This window comes from Chiloscyllium punctatum, chromosome 18 (genome assembly GCF_047496795.1).
Source record: "Chiloscyllium punctatum isolate Juve2018m chromosome 18, sChiPun1.3, whole genome shotgun sequence".
Classification (NCBI taxonomy): domain Eukaryota; kingdom Metazoa; phylum Chordata; class Chondrichthyes; order Orectolobiformes; family Hemiscylliidae; genus Chiloscyllium; species Chiloscyllium punctatum.
Window position 1 is genome coordinate 17663906 of NC_092756.1, and position 25406 is coordinate 17689311.

At 44.0% G+C, this 25406-nt stretch overlaps 1 non-coding gene across 1 annotated transcript; it reads left to right on the plus strand.

Moving 5' to 3' along the window:
* Positions 1 to 4908: 4908 nt before the first annotated feature.
* Positions 4909 to 4980, plus strand: trnah-gug (transfer RNA histidin (anticodon GUG)). Its single transcript has one exon. It is a non-coding gene; the product is annotated as a tRNA-His (tRNA).
* The last annotated feature ends 20426 nt before the right edge of the window (positions 4981 to 25406 follow it).

The window sequence follows — 25406 nt, forward strand, 5'->3', positions numbered from 1 at the left end:
GGTCCCGATGGTGGAGTTGTGGCACGTTCACCCAACAACAGTAACCGCAGCAGCAGCACAGACAGAACAGTATGAATGTGAAAGAGAGTGATAGATCGTGCATTGCCACAGAGAAATGGGGGGATGACGGAAAGGTGGTTTAATGATCATGGGAAGGAGAGAAATCTCCGACAACGGCTGTGTTTGAACCCTGATATATGAAACGCAGAGATGTGAAAGAGCGGAATTTGAAGGTAAAACAATTAATTTCTGAGCATGTGTCACAAAAAGTACAACGGAGAGAACACTTAGAGTCGTGATTTGGTTTCAAATCGAGGTTGCTGTGGTCACAATGCAAAATACCGACAACCACGATCACAGTAACCACAGAACAGGATGCTTGCAAGCAGCAATAAGTATACTAGCAGAGGAAATGTTCGGAAGAACAGCAAGTGTACAATATCTGTACTCAGCGAACAGTAACAGACATGTGGGAACTGAAAATGAGCGGAATCTTTCAGTTTGATGTCCTCAGAAGCTGTGGAGATCCCTTGAATGAGAATGTTGAAAACGGAGATTGATAGATTTCGATAAGCATCAAAGACTCGGGAGTCAGTACAGGATACTGTTCAAATGTATGCTTCAATCACATTTTAGCTTAACATCGGCACAGCCGCCCAGATCCAACTGGAAATGGGGATGAAATGAGTGTGCGGAGTTGCTCTCTGTCTCCAGTGATGCAATAGGTGAGCGCGCGGTCCTTCTATGATGGTATAGAGGCGCAAGAAATTCCTCAGTTGAGTGTGCTCCTTATCAAGGGAATGATTGTCCCCGTTCATACTATCATAGCGATCTACAGTACATCTTTCTAAGACTGCTGAGTGGCACAACTGGAGCGTGTTGAGCCGTGAACTTTGCAGTGGTGGGTTTAAAAGATGATTTTGCTATTTGGATCTGTGTTTCCGACACTGGCGGTGGCAGCTGCATTTGCTCGCATCAGCTCAGTATCAGTTTCTTCCACACAGTCAAGACTTCAACCTGGAGAAGGTGGTGTTGGGCTGATATTTTAAACTATTCGTCCTTGGCGACTGGAACACCGAAAGGGTGATGTTTCAGTTCGACGAATAAAACCTGAAATGCAAGCCTGACCGCAAAAACAGAGATAATAACTTTAATTTCCTGCAATCCCATTCATTCATCTCCTTTATGCAGGGGATTCAACCATCTTCACCCAGTCCTTCCTACGAGAGACTCCAGGACCAGAAAAAACATGAGATGACCCTTAATTCAAGAATCTCCACCGTGTGGGGAAGCAGTCCAATCGGCCCTTCCAGTCCACACGGTACAGCCGAAGCGCATCCCACCAGACCCCACAGTATTTCCTATCCCATAAGCCTGCATTTCCCATTGTTAATCCCTGTAACTGGCACATCTTTGGTCAGAGGGAGAAATAAAAACGCAAACGCAAAAACGCAAACATGTGCATACTGCCCACGGACAGACACACGAGGCTGGTATCGCGCCCGGGTTTGTGGTGTAGCCAGACAGCAACTAACGAGAGACGAAGAATAAATGTTGTCCTGACCAGTGATACTCACACTCTGTGGGTGAATGAGAAAGAATGAAAACACATTCACAACATGTAAAACAGGATTCGTATCTGTGTGGACACAAGTTGAAAGGATTGTTCACACTGGGTAGAAAAAAGGACACTGATACCACAGAGAAAGCAGCACAATATGGGAACTGCTGGAAGGGATTCAATTAACCACAGAAAAGGAAACTCATTTAATCAGTAACTCTGAGGAGAGACCGTTCACCAGTCCCGTGTGTGGGAAGGGATCACTGAGCAAAACAAACTCCGGAGCCTCCAGCAGGATTACATATCCCATCAGGTGTTCGATTATGTTGTCAGTGCTGCTGTTAATCCCAACCAGCTATTTGTTCCAAAGCGTCAATCATAGAGTAATACAGCATGAAGGCATACAGACCGGCAGTACAACCAATCCATGCTGAACACATTGCCAAACCAATCTAGTCCCATCTGCCTCCTGATGTACCCGCTGAGTGGTAATAATGCCCTTGTAGTTTTATTACTGTGGTGTTAATCCAAAAACCCAGGTAATATTTTGGGGACAAAGAGTTCAGGTCCTGGCATGACATATGGTGGAGTTTGAATTCAATAAGCCCTTGGAATTGAAGAGTCTCCTGATGACCTGAATCAGTTGTGTGGAAAATCCCATCTGATCCACTCATGCCAGTTCGGGAAGGAACCTGCCATATTCATCTGCTCTGTCCCACAGGAGACTCCAATTGGATAATATCGTGTTTGACTTTGAAATGTCCTCTGGGAAACAACTGACATACGAGGCATGAATAAATTTATTTTAAAAATCCCACTTTCCAATTCATGTTTGGAATAAATTGTCCATTATATGTTTCAAACGTACCCTCATCCATCACTTCCTCAGCAAGTTAATTGGGCACATAAAGCACCGTCCCTAAAAGAAATGCCTCATATGCCTTTTTAAAAATCTCTCTTTTTATCATAAACATGTGACCTCTCGCGTTTAAATCCCCCTCCTGGGAAAAGGCAGCTATCGTTAAATCTAGCTTGCCTCTCAATAATTCATAAACTTCTGTCAGGTCGCCGTTCAAACCCCTAACCTAGAGTGAAAACAGTCTCAACGAGGAGAACGTGAGAACTGCAGATGCGCGATCAGAGTCGAAAGTGTTGTGCGAGGAAAACACAGCAAGTCAGGCAGCATCTGAGGAGCAGGAGAATCGACGTTTCAGGGAAAATCCTGGTGAATGACACTTACACGAAAACAAATGATTCTCCTGCTACTCAGATTCTGCCTTACCTGATGTGGTTTTCTAGTACCCCAATCTCGAATCTGAAAATATTCTCAGCCTATCCAGCCTTTCATTATAACTCAAACCTTCCACAGGCAACATGCGTGTATACCTTTTCTGAACCTGCTTCAGCTGAATAACATCATTCCAACATCTGGCCGATCAGAACTGGACAGAATATTCCAGAAGAGGCCTCATCAATGTCCTGCAACACTTCATCATAACGTCCCAACTACTATACACAAAGGACTGAGCAATGAAGGGAAGTTTGTTAAATGCCTTTGAACCATCTTGTCTGTAGGTAATGCAAATTACAAGAAATTATGTACCTGCATCCCTAGCTTCCGTGTTCTCCAACATACGCAAAGCCATACACTTGTTGTTGTACCAAAATGTAATACCTTCCGTTTATCCAGATTGAACTCCATGTTCCATTTTTCAGTCCAACAACTCATTGGATTAAGATTCTTTTGAAACTTAGAAAATGTTCCTCACTGTCTACAATTCTGGTGTCGCCTGCAAACCTACGAAGCATGCCTGCTGTGAGTCCCACTGTTTTCACATGTAGATCAATGATTCCTATTTACTTGTCGTGGCCGTGATATAACAGTGTGCAGATCATACAACAGTTAGTCATGCAATTAACCATGAGGAAGAAAGCCGCAGACTGCTGGGAGATATCAAACAATTGGAAATAAAAATGGTGAAAGCAATTCATTCCAGGGAAGTGGGTGATAGTGAGGCAAAATTAAATTTCAATCCAGCTGCCCACGGTTCAGATGTGGCATCCAGCTGTCTTAGCAAGATGCACTGTAAATTGCTGTTACTATAAACGGGAACAGATTTTCCGTTCTGCCCCGCCTTTGTCCAGAAGCACTCCCAACCTCGGAATTGCTTGCGCCTCGAAACCTTCATAGAAATACCGTGCATTCTCCGGTTGTGTCACTGGAGCCCTCGAGTATCTCTGCGACCTCATTCCCATCCCGATTTCAAGTTGGTTCTTCGCGACTGCGCCACCTAGTTCCTCTGATTCTGAGGCTGGGAACTGGGACTATGTGACAGCACTGGTTACTGCCTTGTGTGGGGAAACTCGTGAAGTAACCGATGTTAAACTGCATTGCTATTGAAGTATACATTTCAACAAAAGTTTGGTAAAAACAATGGCTGCAGATGCTGGAAACCAGATTCTGGATTAGTGGTGCTGGAAGAGCACAGCAGTTCAGGCAGTTTCCGAGGAGCAGTAAAATCGACGTTTCGGGCAAAAGTTCTTCATCAGGAATATAGGCAGAGGGCCTGAAGGGTGGAGTGATAAGGGAGAGGAGTGTCGGGGTGGGGAGAAAGTAGCATAGCGTACAATAGTTGAGTGGGCGATGCGATGAAGGTGATAGGTCGGGGGGAGGGTGGAGTGGATAGGTGTAAAAGCATATAGGCAGGTAGGAAAAGTCAGGACAATTTATGGGGACAGTGCTGAGCTGGACGTTTGGAACTGGGCTGAGGTGCGGGAAGGCGAAATGAGGAAACTGTTGAAGTCCACATTGATGGCCTGGGGTTGAAGTGTTCTTCCGAGGTGGAAGATGAGCCGTTCTTCCTCGAGGCGTCTGGTGGTGGGGGAGTGGCGGTGACGGAGGCCCAGGACCTCCATGTCCGCGGCAGAGTGGGAAGGAGAGTTGGAATTTTGGCCCACAGGTCGGTGTGGTTGATTGGGGCGGTTGTACCAGAGATGTTCCCTAAAGCGCTCTGCGAGGAGGCGTCCAGTCTCCCCAATGTACAGGAGACCGCGCCGGGAGCAACGGATACAATAAATGATATTGGTGGATGTGCTGGTAATAAAAGCTGCACTGTCCCCAGAGTCTTTGGTGTTTTGGAGAAATCTATTTATCTCAGCCTTCAGCTTATTAATGAGGAAATCACCACAGCCACTGTGGGCAACGATGTAAAACGGTCAGCCCATTCTGAGTTTCCATACATTTGCCACTGTTCGCTCAGCACTGATATTGTGCATTTGGTGCTATGCCTAACATTCCTTATGATACTGTACTTATTGCCTGAGCTCAGCGTGTTTGTCTGTGGGGTGCCGTGATAGTATAGTTGTTAGTACTCTGTGTTGTGGCCGCAGCAACCTCGGTTCGAATCCGAGTCACGGCAGTAGCTGTTCTATATGTCCCAGGCTTTTGTGAAACACAAAGGAATCGGTTGTTTTGAAGTTTTGATTTTCTCCAAGGTGATTTTTTTTTCCTTCAAGCTCTGCTCGCTCACATCTCTGTGTTTCATATGTCCACCCGTTCTCAGAGACTTCATCACTCCTACAATCACTAACTGAACTTTCCATCACATACCCCCATTTCATTAATTTGGAGATGCCAGTGTTGGACTATGGAGTACAAAGTTAAATATCACCCAACACCAGGTTATGGTCTCACAGGTTTAATTGATGCACTAGCTGCTCGTTCATCATGTGTTTGCGGAGTCATTTCCTATTTCACTAAGGCATTGCAGAATCTAATACAGACTCTCCCATTGATACCAATCAGTCTGTGTGGCTGGGGTCACTGTTGCTGGGTGAACGTGCCCCGATCCCACCATCGGGACCTGCAGACCATTTGATCCCTTTGGTTACCACTGTTGTGAGATGACTACTCATGTAGCAGCTTTTACTGATATGGACCAGATATTATTTGGGGGTGGGGGTCAAGCTCAGGAAAATGGCACAGGACAGTATCGGGGGAAAGCGAATTAATTGGATAAGATCAGTTTCACTGCTTTTCTGCAATGGCCGAGCGCTCTTACCACTGAACACTGAACTATTAATTCAGACACCAGGGACCTGGGTTTGACTCCGACCATGCTAGGTGGTAGAATTGGGATTCAATAAATAGCTGGAATTACAAATTACTAAATCCTATATATCCATGTTCAATTGTTGAAAAAAAACATCGGACGTCATTTAAGGAATGAAACTGCCATTCTTACCTGCTTGGGCCTCCATGTGACTTCAGACTCACTACAATATGGTTGAGTTTCAACTACCCGCTGTGCAATTAGGGATACCAATCAATCCTGCCGAGCCAGCGACGCCTTCATACTGTAACAGAATAGAAGAAAAGTTCATTTGGCCCTAGCTAGATTACTGTGTGCAGTTTTGCAATTCAGAGTACTACATGGATATGATCGCACTGGGAACGTTGCAGTAGAGATTCACTGGGATATTGTCTGGGCTAAAGAGTTTCAGTTGTGAGGAGAGATTGGACAGACTGGGGTTGTGTGTCACCGAGCAGAAGAGATTGCAGAAGACATGACTGAGATGTACTAAATACTGAGGGATATGGATAGGACAGACTGAAAGAAGCTTTTGTTATTAATAGAGGGATCGAACACTGGGGCCAAGAGATTTCGGGAAAAGGCAGAAAGGTTTGAGTAGATTTGTGGAAAGGTTCAGAGAGGCAGAAATCATTCCAACCTTAAAGAAAATTGAGATGTTAAATTGCGATGCCAAAACATGCAAGATTATGGGCTAAACGATGGAAAACTTGATTCAGGTCGTTAAGCAGTTGTGTTTGACAAGTGCGTCCACAACAGGCTGAAGGGCATCCTTTGATGTTGTCATCCTCCCCAGTATCGTGGTCAGTGTCCCCGCATGTCACATGGCTAAATTTGCCGCTGGGGGCATCTAAAGGTTTTAAACCTGTCGCTCTGTTCCCAGTGAAGGTTATGAATGCTTGGCCTTCCATTCTCCATGGGACATGTCACAGGAAGGACAGTGCTGTCTGAATCAGCGTGGGGAAGGTCTGCAGCTCCTGGGGAGAGAGAGTGTCAGTGACAGTGCAAACACGTAACTTCAGCCAACAGCACATTGTGTTTGTGTTGCAATGAAAACCATTATATAGAGTTGGTTCCTGACTGATATGTTTATTTAAAGAAGGAATCTGAGGAAGAAAACAGAGTAAACCCACTCAGATCTGAGCGCAGAGACATTTCCAGCAGAACTCATGAGGTTGTACAGCGTAGAACCGCGTTTGGACGCATTGAATTCGGGTTGGTGGGCGCAGCTTGCTTTCATTAGGCGGAGTTGCCAGTGCCTCTATCTGTTATACATGATACAGATAGTGTTCAATGCGATGGTACATTTGCTCAGTGGTTCGCATTGCTGTTAAGTCTGTAGGTTAGGTTGATTGGCGATGTTACATTGCGCTGATGTGTCCAGGGAGTGAATTCAGTAAGTTAAGTGAATTAGCCATGGGTAACGCAGTGATAAGGTCAGCAGTCACACGATGACAGGTTTTATTCCAGCAGGTTTATTTGAAATTACAAGCCAGAGGCCTGCGGGGATAGAGCCGGGATCGAGGTCTGGCTGAGATGCTGTTCAGAGTCTCTCTACAGACTCGATTGACTGAATTGCACTTTCTGCATTGTCGGGAATCTGTGATTCTATCAGAGAGGACACTGCCAGCGTGTTCTGGGCTGCTAAGACATCAAAGACGATGCTGATGGCGTTTAGAGGGGATGGAGTTTAATTTATTTGCGTTTTGGAAAATTTGAAACTAAACCAAGGAAAACCGAATGTAAGTTTTCCAGAGTATTTGAGGTTTGGAGAGAGTAAATATGTGGTAAATTCACTCTTTCAAGTTGATAAATTTCTGAAAGTCAAGATTTCAAAACCGTCGATGTGGGACAAAGAAATAATGGGAGCAGAATTTCTGTCACTCAGACAATCCGTTTCCAAAATATTTGGAAAGGCACATTGAGAGACACACAAGCAGTGCGTTTCACCAGGAGAGAGACAGCCTGTGGCCAGGTAAAAGTGTAAAGGAGTGTGTAGGGGGTAGAAGGTGCGAGGAAACAATGTCTAATTCGGACGACTTCAGATGCAAAGAAATATTGGAAACAAATGCAGCTGAGTAAGATTCAGCAAAAAAAAACCTCAGAGTTTTGAAAGATTTACATTAATATTCCACATGAAGCATTATAAATGGAACGGAGCAGATTTTGTATATTGTCAAGGAAAGCTATTCCATAATGATTAGGAAGTGACCAGTCTCTTAGAGATCAATTTCCGACTTTAATCCCATGCCTAAAAGATGGGAGGACGATCGCCACGATGTTGGGTTCATTTGACACCCACTGAAATCTGCCAAAGTAACTGAGCATCAAAACTGGCATCTTGTTTTGTAGTTTAACCTTCTGTTTTTCTCATCAGTATTTTCTTTAAGCTGAAATAAATTCGGAGCAAAATTGAACACAACATTAAGCGTTCCAATCATATAAATCCAATTCACTTCCGCTCATTGGAATGAACAGAGTGAAGTTGCCGCAAAACAAATAAAATGAAACGAACAAAACTGCATTTCCGGGAATTTTTCACACTTCAGGTTCAGCCATATGAGAAAGACCATAAAGCTAAAACATCACCTTCACTTCTCTCTCCATATAAACTTCTTCACGTGAGAGAGAAACTGTCTGAAGAAATTATGCGTCAAGACGAAATGTGCGTGTGAATGAGACGGGAATTTCATGCTTGCTGGGTCATTCTGAGACAGTTCCAACTCGAAATAAATCAAGGACAAGGTATTCCTTCCAAGGACGAGGTCAATCCCTTGGATTTTGCTGGTATTATTATTCCACTGAAAGCAGAAACATAATGGTGTGGATTCGATTCCGCTCAGGGAATTTCTTATCCCCTCGGTGCAACATATGTGATCTTGACGGGGTCATATGTGAGCCCCTTTGCAATGGGCTGAAGTCTCCCAGGGGTTGAGGAGACGGTTTGTTCTTCCATTGTGCTTGTGTGGATTTGAATCCGACTCTGGCTGTTACTTCCATCATAAGCAGCTGTGGTTTCCCTTTGTGCCTCACATCTTTAGGATACTTTGGATGGAGAATCTTCCTCTTGCCCTTCATTGCACCGAGGAATTGTGATAAATTGATACCTCATCAAAGTCGAAGTAGAGAAAGTTGGTTCTGTTGTAAGTTACATTGGGATAATGAAAAGGAGGGCAAACGTTTCTATTCTCCTTTCATTCCATCTTGACTTTCTGTGAATTTACATCAAATGAAAGGGGAACAAATAAAGAGAGATCGGGTGCAATGGTTTGTCCAGTGGGCTTGTGAATTTTAATGTAATACTCCACACAAAGTTCTGATCAGTATTTTAAACAGTCAATTGAATTGGAACCGCAGAAAACTTTTCCAATGAAACGAATCTTGCATTCTTTCACAACCTTTTGCTGTGTGAATCATACCGCGATCCATCATCCAGCATGATCACCAAGTTGGCAACAATATTAGATCTACCAATTTTCTTTCGCAATCACAACATCTGCACATACCCATCTGCAGTGTGCCCAGTGCTATTTGTTGTCTCCAGGCCACAGCACATTTCTTGTTCATGAACTTATGAGCCTAGTTCCTGATCTGTCTGATCAGTTTGAAAACCTTTTGCATCACTTCATCCCATCCCCTCAGAATTCTAAGGTTATCAATAAAATAAGGCGTTAGACCAAATGATGTAGGATTGGAAGTCGGCCATTCCGCCCATCGAGTCTGCTCCACCATTCAACGAACTAATGGCTGATCTGATAATCCTCAACTCCATTCTCCAACATTGCCTCAACATAACTTCATCGCCTTTCTGGTGAAATATCTGTCTGGCACAGTTTGAAAATACACAACTCAGCCTCAACAACAATTTCGGCAAGGAGTTCTACCGAATCATTAGCCCCTGAGCAAAGAAATTAACCCTCATTTCTGAATTAAATTGGCAATACCTAATTCTGAGTTCATGTCCTCTGGTGCTCTCTAATGCCACGAGCCCGTAACTACACTGTCAATGAATATTGAACGTTTATAAATGTTATTATGTTATTAAGACCTCCCCTCCCTCTCCTTTGTTTCAAGGAGAATAATCCCAGCCTAACCAATCATTCCAAGAAGCTACATTTTCTCCAGTGTTGCCAACATGTCCGTAAATCTCTGCTGTCCCCTCTAGCGTCCTTACATATTATTAAGGCAGGTGGAGACATTTATGCGAAGAAACGGTTGAAATTTCAAGCACAGACGGGAATTGGATCTTGAAATCAGACAGCGACTGGAATCAGATTGGTCCACACAAGGACGAAATAGAGTAATGATCACTCTGACAAATGAGAATGTAATCATATCTCATTGACATTCAATAACTTTACTGTAAACAAATTACCCCGTGTAATCGTTTACAGAGCTATTACTTCGGCGAAAAAGCTGATAGAAACAGGCTACATAAACACTTTGACAACAACAACATGTTCTTGAGACATTGTTTTGATTATAAACTCAACTCATTGCTCCGTGAATCCTACACCGTTGGCAAGGCACAAATAAGTCGAGGAACATAACTCTCTCCATTTGCCTAGATGGGCGTAACTTCAATCACACTTAAGGACCTGGACACCGTCCAGGACAATGCAGTCACTTGAGTGTACCCTCTTCAACACCTGCAATATTCATTCCCTTCACCGTTAAGCTGCAATTGCAGCAGAGTGCACCAACTACAAGATGCACTGCAGTAAGTCATTCGGGCATGTTTGACAGAACCTTCAAAGCACAACAGCTGTACTGACGACAAGGACAAGTTTGGATGATGCAATTAAATGCCACCATTTGTAAGTTCCCTCCAAGGCCCATAGCACTCTGACTTGGAAAGGAATCAGTGATAACCTCATTGGTGAAACGGTCTTGATGGGCAAAGTTGCATACTTCAGCCTTTCATCTTTTGTCTTACAATTTTAAGAAAAATGTTGATTAATGCGGTGACATGACTTGTGCTCAGTCATTTAGCTGTTCCCTAAACTGGTGGATGCTAACGTTCTGCTGTCATCCACAGCCCGTGGTCAACAATAGAAAATATCCGAAAACCCTCTCAAGCAACTGACTACTGACTCCCCTCAAGATTAGAGTGGTGTTGGAAAAGCACAGCAGGTCCGGCAGCATTTGAGGAGCAGGAAAAATGGAGGTTTCAGGTAAAAACCCTTCATCAGGAATGAGACTGGGAGCAAATGGGATGGAGAGATAAATGGGAAGGCTGTGGGGCTGGGGAGAAGGTAGCTGGGAGTTCTGTAAGTGGATGCAGGCGGGGGGTGAACATGATATGTCAGAGAAGAAGGTGGAGTGGATAAGTGGGAATGAAGATGCACAGTTGGGGCAAGTCAGGCGGACAGTGTTGAGCTGGAAGGTGGGAACTGGGGTAAGGTAGGGGGAGGGCAAATGAGGCAACGGGTGAAGTCCAAATTGATGCCATAGGGTTGAAGGGTCCCCAGGTGGATGATGAGGCTTTCTTCCTCCATGCATCGGGTCGTGAGGCAGTGGCGATACTGGAGGCCAGGACCTGCATGTCCTCGGGAGAGTGGAGGGGGAGTTGAATTGTTTGGCCTTGGGGCACTGGGGTTGATTCTTGCGGGTATCCTGTAAATATTCGCTGAAGTGCTCTGTCAGAACACATCTCCTCTCTCCAACTAAGAGAAGACCACACCGGGAGGAACGTATGCAAGAACTGACATGTGTGGAAGTGCAGGAGAAACTTTGATGGATGTGGAAGCCTCCATTTGAGCCTTGAACAGAGGTGGGAGGTAGATGTGGGTGCAGGTTTTGCAATTGCTGCAGTGGCAGGGGATGTTGCCAAGCGGGAAGGGTGGGCCATTGGAGGGCGTGGCCTTGACTAGGTAGTCACAGAGCGAATGGTCTTGGTGGAAAGTGGATAGGGGTGGGGAGGGGAACATATGTTGTGGTTCTGTTCGCCAAGCTGGGAATTTGTCTTGCAAACGTTTCGTCCTCTGTCTAGGTGACATCCTAGGTGCTTGGGAGCCTCCTGTGAAGCGCTTCTGTGCTGTTTCCTCTGGCATTTATATTGGCATTTCTCTGCTGAATCCGGTTGTCAGTTCCAGCTGTCCGCTGCAGTGGCGGTATATTGGATCCAGGTCGATGTGTTTGTTGATAGAGTCTGTGGATGAGTGCCATGCCTCTCGGAATTCCCTGTTTATTCTCTGTTTGGCTTGCCCTATAATGGTAGTGTTGTCCCAGTCGAATTCATGTTGCTTGTCGTCTGTGTGTGTGGCGACTTAGGATAGCTTGTCGTGTCGTTTCGTGGCTAGTTGGTGTTCATGTATACGGGTCGTTAACTGTCTTCCTGTTTGTCTGATGTCGTGTTTTGTGCAGTCCTTGCATGGGATTTTGTACACTACATTAGTTTTGCTCATGTTGGGTATCGGGTCCTTCGTTCTGGTGAGTTGTTGTCTGACCGTGGCTGTTGGTTTGTGTGTTGTGATGAGTCCTAGTGGTCTCAGTAGTCTGGCTGTCAGTTCAGAAATGCTCCTGATGTACGGTGTGTGGCTAGTCCTTTGGGTTGCGGCATGTCCTCGTTCTGTTGTCTCTCCCTTAGGCATCTGTTGATGAAATTGCGACAGTATCCGTTTTTGGCGAATACCTTGTATAGGCGTTCCTCTTCCACTTTTTGCAATTCTGGTGTACTGCAATGTGTTGTGGCCCTTTTGAATAGTGTCCGAATGCAACTTCGTTTGTGTGTGTTGGGGTGGTTGCTTTCATAATTTAGGACTTGGTCTGTGTGTGTGACTTTCCTGTAAATCTTTGTGGTGAATTCTCCGTTCGGTGTTCTCTGTACCATCACGTCTAGGAATGGGAGAGACAATGGAACGAGGAGATGCCGCAACCCAAAGGACTATCCACACGACCCGTATACATGAACACCAACTAGCCACGGAACGACACGATCAGCTATTCTTAGTAGCCACACACACAGACGACAAGCAACATAAATTCGACTGGGACAACACTACCATTATAGGGCAAGCCAAACAGAACACAGCCAGGGAATTCCTAGAGGCATGGCACTCATCCACAGACTCTATCAACAAACTCATCGACCTGGACCCAATACCGGCCACTACAGCGGACAGCTCGAACTGACAACCGGAACGGCAGAGACAGGCCAGTATAAATGCCGGAGGAAACAGCACAGAAGCGCTTCACAGGAGGATCCCAAGCACTGAGGACGTCACCTAGACAGGGGACGAAACGTTTGCAAGACAAATTCCCAGCTCGGCGAACAGAACCGCAACAACAAACACCCGAGCTACAAATCTTCTCCCAAACCTTGAAGGGGAACATATCCCTGGTGGTGGAATCCGTTTCGAGGTGGTGAAACTGTCAGTGGATGGTGTGATTTATGCAGAGGCTGGAGCGCTAGAAGATGAGGACCAGGGGGGTTCTGTACTTGTTGTGGTTGGAGGTGTGGGGTTCATGGGTGGAGGTAAGGGACATGGATGAGATGCGTTGGAGGGCATCTTCAACCACATTGGAGGGGAAATTCCGGTCTTTAAAGAAGGAGGCTATCTGGTGTGTTCTGTGGTGGAGCTGGACCTTTGGGAGCAGATGCGAATGAGGAGGAGGAATTGGGAAGAGAGGATAATATTTGCTCAAGAGGTGGTGTGGGAGGAGGTATAATCCAGATAGCTGTGGGGATCAGTAGGTTTGTAAAAAGTGTCCGCAACACTGACCTCGAGGGATATATTTCCCGCCCCACCCTTATCCTAGTCAAGTCCAAGCCCTCCAATGACCCATCCTCCCCTCGTGGCAACTTCCCCTGCCACCACAGTAATTGCAAAACCTGTACCCACAACTTCCCTCTCACATCCTTCCAAGGCTCCAATGAGCCTTCCACATCCATCAAATGTGCACTTCCACACATGTCATTTATTGCATCTGTTGCTCGCGATGTGGTCTCGTCTACATTGGGGCCAACAGACACCTTCTCGCAGAGCGCTTCAGAGAACATTTCCAGGGAACCCGCAACATTCAACCCCAATGCCCCATGACCAAAAACATTAACTACCCCCCCCCCACCGACTCTCCCAAGGACATGCAGTTCCTAGGTGTCCTCCACCGCCATTGCCTCACCACTGGACGCCAGATCTTCCACCTCGGGACCTTTCAACACCAGGGCATCAACTTGGTCTTCACCAGTTTCCTCATCTCCCCACGCCCACCTTATCCGAGTTCCAACTTTCTAACTTGGCACCATCCTACTGACCTGTCCCACCTGTCTGTCTTCCTTCGTACCTATCCGCTCCACCCTCTTCTCTGACCTATCTCCTTTCACCCCATCTCCATCCACCTCTTGCGCTCTCAGCTAAATTCTTCCCAGACCCATCCTCCGTTTATCTCTCCACCCTCGAGGCTCCCAGCTTTATTCCTGATGAAGGGCTTTTTCCTGAAATATTTTTTTCCCTGCAACTCGGATGCTGCCTGACCTGCTGTGCTTCTTCAGCACCCCTCCAATCTTGATTCTGATTTCCAGCACCTGCGGTACGCACTTCCATCCAACTGGTTACCCTGTTCATTGATCTTGAATAGGCCATTGAATAGGCCGTTGCTAAAGTTTCCCTGCTCTTACATTCCCACCTGCGGTCAAGAACAGAAAGTATCTCCAATCCCTCGAGACCACTTGATCCCTTGTCCAATCACCTTCAAAAATTGTTGAATGTCTACTCCAATTTCTCTTTTATTACTTTAAACCACTCAGTATTCACACATTTATCATTGTTCCTCCCCAAATTCATTATCACCCACTTCACTGGATTGAATTCCTTTCAGCACATTTTCTTGCCAATTGTTTCCAATCTCCCTGCAGTCTATGGCTTTCTTCCTCATGGTTAACGACATGACTAATTGTTACCTGATTTTCAAACTGCGAAATAATGGCCACGACAAATAAGTATAGATCATTGACCTATATGAGAAAACAATGGAACTCATAGAAGCCATGGTTCATAAGCTTGGAGAGGACACCAGAATTGGAGACTGTAAAGAAGGTGATCTAAGTTTCCAGAAGGATCTTAATCCAATGCGTCTTTGGGCTGAAATATTTTACATGGAGTTCAATCTGCATAAATGGAAGGTATTGCGTTTTGCTACATCAAATAAGAGAAGGGTTTATACAATTAGTGCTAGGGCGTTGCATAATGTTGTGGAAAACGGAGGCCAGGGATGCAGTTAAATATTTCTTTTTAGTTTGCTTCACATATAGACAGAATGGTTAATAAAATTTGTCATCCTGCCTGCGTTGCACAGTCCTTTGAGCGTAGGAGTTGGTACGTCATGTTGAATGGAATAGGACATTGTGTGAGGCCTCTTTTGGAGTTCTGAGTCCAGTTCTTGTCGCCCAGTAATAGCAAGGAAATTATTCAGCTGGAGTAGGTTTAGAAGACGTGTATCAGCATATTGGTAGTGGGGAAGGTTTGAGTTGCAACGAAAGGCTGGATAGGCTGAGAATATTTTCACACGAGAACTGGAGTTTGAAAGGCGACCTGATAGAAATTTATAAATTATTGAGAGTTCGAATAGAATTAACTTTAACTGTCTTTTCTCCAAGCAGTGACACTTCAAGACGACAGGGTAAATGTTTCAGGTGAAAAGAGAGATATTTAAAATAAGACATGAGAGGCTGTTTTTAACAGAGGATGGTTGATGTGTGCAATTCACTTCCTGAGGCAGTGATAAATGAAAGTACATTTACAATATTTACAGGATATTTGGATTGATAAATGCATTGGAAAGTTTCCGTGGGATTAGAAAAAAGCTATTCATTTATGCCTAGTCCATAATTTATTGCCCAGAGGGCAGTTCAGGATCAACCACGATATTATGGATCTGGAGCCATATACCAGACCAGATAAGTATGGCAGTTTCCTTCCCTATCAGGCATTAGTGAATCAGATCTACATCAACTGATTCAACATCATCATTAGACTCTTCAACTCTAGGTATTTATTGAAATAAAATTCCAGCATCTGCCATGCCAGGATTTGAACACGCGTCCATAGAAATATATCTGGACATTCATATTAACAATGCAGTAATATTATTACAAGGGCATTATTAACCCTCAGCAATTACAGGAGTCGTCAGATGCGACTCGTTTAGTTTGGCATTATGTACAGTATGAGCTGGTAGGAGTGAAAGGCCTGTTTTAATGCTGTGTGAGTCTATGACTTTGACGCTATGAAACCGGCAGCTGGTTGGGATTAACAGCAGCATTGACAGTTTAATTGATCTCCTTCTGGGATATGTAATCTTGCTGGTTACTCTGGAGTTTTTCTTGCTCATAGAGCCCTTCCCACGCACGGGACTGTTCAACAGACTGAGTTTGACTGAGGAAATGAGTTTCTACTGCAGCAGGTAATTGAATCCCGCATTGCCCTGGTTTCTCTGTGATATCGGTGTCCTTGTATCTACCCAGAATGAACGATTGGCTCAAATCATGCCCACGCAGACATGAGTCCCGTTGTCCATTTGTGAATGTGTTTTTATTCTTCCTGATATACCCATAGGGTGTGGATGTCGCTGGTCAGGACAGCATTTGTTGTTCATCCTGATTCGCCGCTGCCTCTCTGCACGAGAGACATGGATTCGATCCCAGTCTCGTGTGACTGTGTGCAGTTTGCACATTCTCTCTTTGATTGTGTGAGTTTCCTCCCACAGTCTGAAGGTGTGCAGGTTACTGGGATCAGCCATGGGAAATAAAGGGGAACGGAATAGGTAAGGTGTGTGGGTCTGATAGGATGTGCTTCAGAGGGATGGTGTCGACTGGAATGGGCCGAATGTCCAGCCTACCTACAGTGTCGGCAATCTCGGATTCAGGGTCATCTATGTTGTTCTGCACCTGGAATCACAAGTAGGCAGGATTGGGTAAATTTGGTAGCATCCCCTGCATAAGGGTCATGCATGAATGGGGTTGCAGGAAATTAAAGGCATGTTCTCTGTTCCTGAGGTCAGGCTTTCATTTCAGGTTTTATTCATCGAACGTTAACATTACCAGTTCCGTGTGTGAGTCCCCAAGGATGACTCATTTATTATATAACCACAACACAACCTTCTCCAGGTTGCAATATTTACTGGGAAGAAGAAACTGATCCTGAGCTGATGCAAGCATAAGCACCTGCTTCTGCCAATGTCAAGAACACTGATCCAAATAGGAAAATGAAATTTCGAACATTGTCACCCTAAAGTTAAAGGTTCAACACGCTTTAGATACGCCAGTTGCTTGCGTCAGCAACATGTACTGCTTATTTCTATAATATTATAAATGGGGGCAAGTACTCCCTTCCACCACGTTTTTGACCAGGAGCAGTCCCAACCTTGGAAATACACGCGCCACTCTCCCGTCATTCCATCCCAACTTTCAATTGGATCTTCATGCCTGCTTCAGTCGAGAACTGGAATTAAGTGTGATTGCGTGCAGCAGTTGGTATTGCCTTGTGTGGGCAAATAGATGAAGTAGCCGATGTTAAACTATAATGCAATTGAAGCCTATCCTGTACTGTCCCATGAGTTTGGAGAGTTTCATAAATACCATTCTCCAACACTCTCATTCATGGAATCTCCACCGACTCTGGGGACGTTAAAGTTAAAGACTCAGCCCATTCAGAGTTCCCACATGCCTGTCATTAAGTCCTGATATTGTATATTCTTCCTGACATTTCCTCTGCTACCATGCTGGCTGCAGTTTACAAGCGTGGTCTGTGGAGTGCTGTAACCATTTAGTATTTTGTTTTCTGTGTTGTGGTTGCCGCGACTTCGTACCAAATCCACTTCATAGCGGTCAGTTCTCTCAAAGTTTTCCTCTTGCTGAAATACGATAAGAAATAATGATAATGTTCTCCGAGGTGATGATTTGTTTTCCATCGAATTTCTTTCTCTGATATTTCAGTGTTTCATGTATCAGCATTTAAACCCAAAAGTTCTGGAAGATGTCTCTTCCTCCCACTCGCCATAACACTCTTTCCTGTCCCTCGTACCATTTGACTGAGGCATTGCACAATCTAACATACACTTTCACGTTGATACCGTCCAGTCTGTGCCGTTGCATTCACTGTTACTGGGTGACCATGCCTCAATCTTTTCATTGGCACCTTCAAATCATTCGATCCGTTTGGATATCGTGGCTTGCAATCAATTCCCTTTTAGCAGCTTTTACTGACATGGACCAGAGATTATTGGAGAGTGAGGCTCAATAAGTGGACACAGAGAATAATTGGGGATAAGAGACTCTATTGGAAAAGATCAGCCATGACGGCTTTCTGCGATAGCCTACTGGTATTATCGCTGGATTGTTAACACAAAAGGCCAGGTCACGTTCTGCGGAGACGGGTTCGATTCTCACCACACCACGACGACGATAGAATATAAATGCAAGAAATACTTCCAATTAAGAATACTCCAAATCCGTTGTCCGAAAATCCCATCTGTTTCACTGAAGGCCTTGAGGGAAGGAATCTGCCGTCCTTAACTGCTCAGAACTCCATGTGACTCCAGACCGCTCGGCAATATATGCTGCAGAGACGCACCGCATGCTGGTGCAGAATGTAAACAAAAGATTCATTCGACTCTACCTAGACAATTGTCTGCAATTCACATAAGTCCAGGGATGTGATAACACGAGGAAAGGTGCAGGAGAGATTCACTCGGATAGTGTCTGGGCTGAAGAGATTCAGTCAGAAAGAGAGACAGGTAAGACTGGAGTTGTTTGTCGCGGTGCAGGGGCATTTGTGAGAAGGCATAGTTCAGATCTACAAAATAATGAGGGGTGTGGATAAGGTAGACTGAAAATAATGTTTCCCATCGACGGATAGATCGATCACAGGGTACCAGAAATTTAATGAGAAAGACAGAAAGGTTTAAGTAGATGTGTGAAAAGGTGTTATAGGCCGGCGGGTGTTGAAATTTGCAAAACTGTGTCTGTAAGGGTCAGAGAGGCAGGGACCCTTTTAACCTGAAGTATAATTCAGATATGAATATGTTCTGCCAATAACTAAAAGGCTATGGGCTAAACCCGATTCGAGTCGTTTAGCAGTTGTTTTTGACAAATGAAGATACAAAGGGCTGAAGGGTCTCCTTTGAAACTGTTGTCCTAGGTCGCATAGTTGTTCGTGTCACCGCATGTTATGCGGGAGATAGGAGCTCAATTCCTCGCTGGGGCAGCGCAAATATTTTAAAACTGTCGCTACATTCCGAAGTGCGGGTTATTCATGCCTGTCCTTCCATTCGCCATGGGACATGTCACAGGAAGGACAGTGCTATCTGAATCAGCGTGGGGAAGGTCTGCAGCTCCCGCTGAGACAGAGTGTCAGTGAAAGTACAAACACGTGACTTCCGCAACCTGCACCTTGTATCTGTACGGGAATCTAAACCATTTAATAGAAAGAAAAAGAAAGCTGAAAAAGAAACAGGGTAATCCAATTCAGATGAGAGCGCAGAAACATTTTCCACAGCACCTTGAGGAAAACTGACAAACGGCTCTGAGAAAGAGTTTGTCTTTCAGAACTGATAGTTCACAGAGGTGTTTTTGTTCCACTTAAGCCCTTAAGAAATTGAATAACAATTTAACTGAAGACTTGAAATGTTAGAACACACCAGGCGATGAGTCAAGTGCTGGAAACTGTGTTTACAAGCCGGATGTTTGATGACTGATGATGATGCAATAGGCTGAAAGGCCTCCCGCCATGTTCTTAAAAACTCAATGACTCATTTTTCAACTGAACCAATAAGGCAAAAACAAAGTTACCAAGAAAATTTGCAAGCATTGCATCTGTCTTCCTTGTTGCGAAAGTGTTGAAATTCAGATCTCTCACTGCTATTTCCCAATGTTGATTTCCAGTCAGGGAAAAAATACTTTTTGTTCCTTATGAAAGTCGTAAATTGAACATGAATTCCTGACATTACAAAACAGCAAAGGTATCAGTGCTGTCAGAGTCAGTGAGAATTTCACATCGGAGATGAATTCAAATGGGAATAAACGTTGAAAGCAGTTGCCTTTGCCTGCTCAGACTCAGTACTACAAAAATGATCATTACTGAAACATTCAGGTTTTTTCAAGGATTTAATAAGTTGAATGCACAAAGGTTGGATCTGTGACCAGAGTGCCTCGGATTGAAAGACTTGGATATGCAGGTTTTGCACTAGGATGTGCAAATTTGAAAATCACACAACACCAGATTATATTCCAACACGCTAAATTGGAAATACTAGGTTTCGGACCGCTGCTCATTCATCAGGTGGTTGTGGAGTACACATTTGTAAGACACAGAATTTATAGCACAAGTTTACAGTGTGATGTAACTGAAATTGTACCTTGATTGTTTGCTCAGTCTCCGATCTGTTAGAATGACTATGTGAGCTTCACTTCTTTCATATATAAAGTGCAAAACTTTTTTTTTATTTTAAAGTTTCATTCTCAGGTGAAGTTTAACAACTGGTGTCTGCCCCCCTGTGGTGCTGTCTGTTCCATAATGTTTAGACTGATTCTAATTTATAAAAATGAGTTACCAGAGACTTACATGGATTCATGCAGTTTTGAGCAAAGTACAATGTAACTCCGCAAGTACAAATTCACCCCACAAAAGTATGTATTTGTGTGTGTGTGTGTGTGTGTGTGTGTGTGTGTGTGTGTGTGTGAGTGTGTGTGTGTGGAGGAGGGTCTGTTTGTGTAGACAGGGTAATGGGATCACCTGTCCATTGACATGAGCCCAAGGTCCCGGTTGAGCCATTACCATGGGTACCGAAATTAGCTCTCAGCTACTGCTCAGGCACTTGCAGCTGCTGCTTGTTCCGAAGTCCACCTTGGAGGATGGTCACCCGAAGGTCCGAGGTCGAATGTCCTGGACCACTGAAGTGCTCCCCAACTGCGAAGGGGCATACCTGCCTGTTGATTGAGGTGCATTCGCCATTCATCCTTTCTGTAGCCTCTGCTCGGTTTCACAAATGTATCATGCCTGAAAGCATCCTTGCCTGCAGCGTGTTGTTTTTTTTAGATTAGCGTCAGTCTAATTATTATGGCACGGACACAGCACACAGGGACTAACACCTTCAACATATTATCTCGGTTGACATTAATTGTTAAAGTTCACCTGAGAATGTAACTATGAAAGGAAAGTTTTGCGATTTACATAAGAAAGAAGTGAACCTAACGTAGTCTTTCGAACAGATGGAAGATTTAACAAACAATCAAGTTATTTTTCAATGTAAAATTTCAGTTACGTCACACTGTAACCTTTTGCAATAAATTCTGTATCTTCCAACTGTGTAGTCCACAACCACCTGATGAAGGAGCATCACTCCAAATGCTAATGCTTCCAATTAAACCTGTTGGACTATGACCTGGTGTTGTGCGATTTTTAACTTCTTGACTTCTTAAATCAGGACTTCTTGTTACTGAGGCAGAGAAAGCAGCTCTACCAGGAATCTGTTTAATGTCTTAGATTAGTCAATACCCCAGCCCTTGAAAGAATGGAAAAGTGTCTTCCCTCTCTCTGCACAGTCGGACAGTTCATCATTCTCATGTGATTCCACTTCGAAAGAGTTTCAAAAAACTGTCAAAGCTGAGTCTCAGCTATTGAGTGGGTTGGTTTCTGAAAACGATATGTACCTATGAGCAATGTGTGGGGCTTTTCCAGGATTGCCTTCTCTGACAGCATTGCGACATGACTGATGTTCTCTGTGATATGGAATTGCCAGTTTTTGAGTTGAGTAGACAAAGTAAAAAAAAAACACAACATCAGGGCATAGTCCAGCAGGCTTGTTTTGAAGCACTAGCTTTCGGAGAGCCGATCCTTCATCAGCTGTGTGTCTTTCTGCAGAAAATTGATGTGTGTGTCAACATGCGCGATCTTTTGGAAGATCATCTGGACTTTAACCGACCGTTTGTGGTGTCGATGTTACCCATGACTTGGAGGTGTTGGTGTTGGACTGGGGTGGACAAATTGATTAATCACACAAAGCCAGGTTAGAGTCCCACAGTTGACAACCACCTGATGAAGAAGCAGCGCATGAAACACTGGTGTTTCCAAATACATCTATTCGATACAATCTGGTGCTGTGTAATCTTTAACTCTGATTGTGCTTGGTAATGTTTAAGTGATCAAAGACAGTGAAATCATTTTCGTTCGTAGAGATGAAAATTTCAAATATACTCCATCTCAGTGGAGCAAGAAAGATTAGTTTGGATGTGTGATGAATCTCCACAATGCGACTGCGCCAAATAAAAGTCGAAGCTACACCAACTGATAAGTAGCCAGCTATACGAATGGTTGTACCACTGGCCGGCTGCACAGCTGAGATTTTACACGCTGCAGAGCTGTGGTGTATACAAGGACATGAGCAATAGCAGTAACATTCACAAGGTGAACAAAGAACAAAGAAAATAAACATCGTTGATTCACTTCAAATTGTTATTAAAAAAAACTACCATTCACAATCTGATCAGCCAATTAGTGAGGTCACTGCTGATCTTGGAAATTGCAACTGACTTTGCTGCGTTTCCACCATAATTAGAGGTAAACGGCAGCCTAATCACAACATTTTATATTCCCATTAATTTTCAGCTTTATATTATGTTAATGACCTTTCCGTATTTGAAGAAAACTGAATAACATGAAAGGAGTGAAAAAGTAATTCCGGTGATGTTATCCAATGTAGAGTCGACCAGAAAAGAAGTCAAAGACTTGAAACATCATTCCCATTTCTCTCTGTCGCAATGTATTTTCCTGAGTTGAACATTTGCAGGACTTGTCTTTAATATCTACAAAATTAATTATTTTCCCGGGACAGATTCTTCATGAATCAATTAACATCTGAGGTGTTGAAACCTATTCTACTTCAGATTAAAATAGCTGAATATCCTTTCCCCAGCCTCATGTCCCAATATTCCCTCCTCTTCCATGTAAATGCAATCTGCCCCAGGTTAGGTTGGAGATCCCGACCTGACGTTCCATTCCTCCTTGCTGCTCCATGTCAATAGAAGCTGCTTTAGGCGACTTTGTAGCTCCCAGTCTGGTGTACCAATGCTCCCTACCCCCATGTCAATAGAAGCGGTCCAGTTGATGTTGGATCTACCAGTCTGATGTCCCAATGCTCCCTGCTGCTTCATGTCAATAAAAACTAGTCCAGGTGTGCTTGGAACTCCCAGACCGATGTCACAAAGTTCCCTGGTCTATGTCAGCAGACGCTGCTCCAGATGAGGTGGGAGCTCTTATCTCTGGCACTCACACACCTCGACACCATCGTAGAAATACTGCCCACTGACCATTTCTACTACTGGAACCATTGGTGGAATATCCACATCATGAGGACCTAATCTTATTCTTAATCACCACCGAATCGTTATTTCCAAAAGACTTTCTTTCTTAAACGTTAGTTAGCATGTGCATACTGCAGTCAATCCGAAGTAAGATAATGGTGCTAATTGACGTATGTTCATTAAAAATTGCATCCTATTTTTCATGTGGAGTAACTGCTACTTAGCAAGGACAATGTTAGTAATGAAATCACACTTTTATTCTAGGTGAGGGAATGTGATTTGTATTATTTAAATTGAACTTATTCACTGTGTGAAATTATCAAATAGATCTCAATTTCAAGACAAAATTGCTAGTGTTGTCTTCCACCTTGAAATGTGGTGTCTTCTTCTTTCCACCACACAGGTATTAGATGAAACATCTGTTAATGACATGCGTATAAAGACACTTGAAATCATTTTTAAGTTTATGCTGCATTAATCTGCGGTTATTGAACCACAGGTTAGGTTCATTCCTGCAGTTAACATGCTGACTTCTCCAGTTGTTCATAGTTCAATGTGATGCATTCAGTGTGTGCATAACGAGAGGGACCTTGCTTACCACATCTTGCCTTTATCTGTATCTTATGTCCATCATTCATCAATGGCACGACCAAGGGTAAAGGGCGAGTCCAATGTTTAAGTCTGTCTATGCCCATGCACGGCACCCACAATGGCAATTCTCGACTGTGAATTTGCAGACAGTTCTCTGTGCCCCTACACATATCCCCTGCCCTTTTTGGAATATCTACATTATTTTGTGCTGTCTCACTGTGCTCTTCTCACCAAGATGATTCACTTCCACCCAACCTGCTCCAGATTTCATCTGACAACATACTCATTAAGAATTGCATTGCATAAACATGCACTTCGCATCTCTCATTATTTCATTTTCCTGAATTTCTTTCATACGATAAAAGTTCACAACAACTTGACTTGGAAAAGAGAAACGCGTAGCTTTTCATTATCCCAATTAAATCCACATTTCAATGCAGTTTAGCCAAAAGGCTCAAATTATTCTTTGAGATTTTATAATGGCGTAATGCATAGAAACTGACCATTGGAGTTCCAATTTCAAAACGTCAGTTGTGGTCATCCAAAAATGGCAACAACAAAAACCGTCGATGATAGTGGGATTTGAACCCCCTAGTGTAGCACATAATGGGTGAGTTGTCCACCACCTTAACCTCGCCGCCGCATCGTCATGCATGCGTAGCGGTATGTGACCGTATGAGGAATTGAGTTGCTTAAATTATGCAGCGCAGCAGATATTTCTCCGTGGTGTTGGCGCAATGATAATTAGCGCAGTACAGTTCCAAGTGTATGGACTGACCTCTGGGTTGTGGGGAAGCGCACTCCCACTGTGATACTCTGCTCGCAATGATTTGAACAAAATTGAAGAAATAACTATATAACAAGGTCTGTTAAATTCTGTGGCGATTTGAAGTCAACAGGATGAAGAGCCCGTGACAGCAGAAGGTGTAAAATTGTCTGTGAGGAATTGTTTTCCAGACTGGGGGTGAGCGCATAGTGCTCGATGTCATTATTCGGAACACCTTACTTCCGTTCAGATATTTTTGACACGAACTTGTGTACAGAACTGACAATTTCAAAATCCGAAATAAGGCTAAACTGACAATTGAATTCAACAATGCAAAAACCTTGAGCTGTATAATTTTCCTGGGCCGTGCGACACCAAGTCACTGTATGATCTCAGCAACACAGTGAGCAAGTGTAAAAAGGAAAATGAGTGCAGTGCCATAGCGCATACTGGGAGCAACAGTTGACACACGGGGAAGTGCATTTCGCACAACAGGAACACTTCCCAAACAGCAGACTGTGGTGGAAGAATTCAGAGGGGTTTACACTTTGGAATTTGATGCCAGAGACACAATGGAGACCTGTCATTGAGTGTGTTTAAGATGAAGATTTTAAGATTTCTTCATTTGAAAAACAAAATAAAAAGCTCATGGGTTAGTGAAGGCAAATGTTGAAGTTGTATATTTTAACAATCTACCCATCTTTGCAATAAGAAGCTCACCACTTGCCTCACTCGGGGTCAAAACCATTGGTGAAGATGATCACGTAATCGCAGTTACCAGCCATGGAATCAGAGAAACTCGGTTTCCCAACCGTTAAGGTACAACCAGGAATGTGGAGGTAAGCATTAATGTGTTGCTCAAAGTGCTGCAGATGACCAGTGCATGGTATCTCTGTGCCAGGATAGTGTGCTGTGCTGTACCGAAGGTTTAGGTCTGAGCCTCACATGCAGCAGCTTCAATTTGTCGTCGTGTCGAGGGGTACGGATGGAAGGTGATATGGAGCAAAGCCATGTTTATGGGAAACTACCAGTTTTTGTGGACTGAATAACGACCTTTTCTGGATAATGACTCCTTGATCAAAAACATACGGCAAATAT